The sequence below is a fragment of the Theobroma umbraticum genome, unplaced genomic scaffold, assembly GCF_002168275.2.
Source record: "Theobroma umbraticum cultivar Fairchild unplaced genomic scaffold, ASM216827v3 scaffold_30.0, whole genome shotgun sequence".
In the NCBI taxonomy this organism is placed as follows: domain Eukaryota; kingdom Viridiplantae; phylum Streptophyta; class Magnoliopsida; order Malvales; family Malvaceae; genus Theobroma; species Theobroma umbraticum.
In genome coordinates, this window is record NW_018397254.1 from 9,378,582 (window position 1) to 9,380,487 (window position 1,906).

The following is a 1,906-nucleotide window of genomic DNA, read 5'->3' on the forward strand; positions in this document are numbered from 1 at the left end:
GGTCCTTGCATCGATGAACTCACAGCAATGGCAAAACTGCACAATAAAGAACTTCCCAAAACCCTCCAGAAGCTGGAAACCCAGCTTGAAGGGTTCAAATATGCCTATTATAATTTCTATAAATCCGTTGGCGAAAGATTGAACAACCCTTCAAAATATGGTATGGTTTATATACGTTAGGCCATTAGACTTGTTGGCATGGCATGAAATCGAGCATGTGTGTATATTAGATGACATTTGATGTGGGTTTATGTTGCGAAGGTTTCAAGGATGCAACAACGGCATGTTGCGGCTCTGGTCCGTACGGAGGAGTTTACAGCTGTGGAGGGAAGAGAGGGATAACAGAGTTTCATTTATGTGAGAATCCCAGTGAATATTTCTTCTTCGACTCCTACCATCCCTCGGAAAAGGCTTACCAGCAATTTGCAGAGCTGATGTGGAGTGGAACTACTGACATCGTATGGCCTTACAATCTCAAAACACTATTTGAAGCCAAGACATCAAATCTTTATGATCATTTCATAATTCCATCACCGTAGAAAGAATTAACGATTCCCATTGCTGCTCCTGATGGAATTTCTTTCCTCCGATCCTCTTCCACAAATAACACATCTGGGAGCCATGCTCTTGCCGACTCTGGAAGAAAAGACATTGGAAAAGTTAGTAAAAGACGCAAGTTGTGTCTTCAATAATGTAACAGGAACCCATTTTAATATAATTTATTCGGTAAAGGATTGAGCACAGCGGAATGCATGAACTTGCAAAATCTTTTTCTTCACTTTCTTGTCCAAATATCCTTTTTTAGACATGAATACTGACCGCTGTCATCTCATCCATCTGTGTGGGGATGGCCGGGCCCATGCGTTTGTCGTTTACTATGCACACCTAGAATCAGAAAGCTTGCTACGTGCTGGTCATTGGAGACTCCTATCACTGTTGTGCTGTGCCAGTGGCGGTCGTGGGATCAAACATGTGCGTCCCACATGCCCGCCCCGCCCAGTGCCCACTTTCATAACCAACTTTTTTCGACCTCGTCATGTCTGATCTCTACAGCAGTGTTTTTATATTTTAATGAGTTTTTCCTTGTAATCCTTACTCTGATATTATATTTGTATCAGTGTATAGGGTAATTGTTAATTTAATCAATGTCTCTGTAATTAAAATTCCCTCATCCAAATTATAACCTTTTGATAAGTTAAAAAAGTTAACCTAAAATAGCTAGTGACTGTGTAATACATGGGGACTTGGAGAAACAATTCTTGCCCTCATGTAACAGACAAGTTTGAAGACTTTGCACTGTAATTGTAGTGTAATTTGTTGTGTCTTGTTGGTGCCTTGCTAAGCCAGCTGTTGACAGGTGATTTCCTTGTTATTGACGTGGCAGAAATAGGCTTTGATTTAATCAAAACCTTGAAATTCATTAAAATAAAATACAAGGATACGAAATGTTGCATGCATCTAGAATAACAGAAAACACATTGATTGATATCCTATGAGAGCACAATTATATGTGGAATTAATGGACAAGCATCTTGTTGCTTAAGTTTCCAATAAACTTAATACTATAAAATGCAAATCTTGCAATTGTTTCAATGATAAAAGATTTATAAATAGAAAACTGTAGTATTTCAAGATCATCAAACTTTAGGAAAAAATGTAAACCAAGTCAAGAATAATAAAATTCCAGTTATCATTCAAGTATTATTAACAGCAGGTGCCATAGACTCACTCAAGGATATCTGTTTATTCCAGCTTATGAAATTTATTATCAGTGCAAATGACTGCCAATGTATTCAACAGGCGCCACAGTTGAAGTTCTAGACGCATGCCATATTTTTCAGCTGCGATATTAGTTTTTAATAGATGGTGAGACCAACTACAAATACATTTCATATATATATATATA

General features: G+C 37.8%; 1 long non-coding RNA gene across 1 annotated transcript; it reads left to right on the forward strand.

Moving 5' to 3' along the window:
* The first annotated feature begins 6 nt into the window (after nt 1–6).
* LOC110423299 (uncharacterized) lies at nt 7–778 on the forward strand. The gene is made up of 2 exons (XR_016351744.1): nt 7–160; nt 262–778. It is a non-coding gene; the product is annotated as an uncharacterized LOC110423299 (long non-coding RNA).
* The last annotated feature ends 1,128 nt before the right edge of the window (nt 779–1,906 follow it).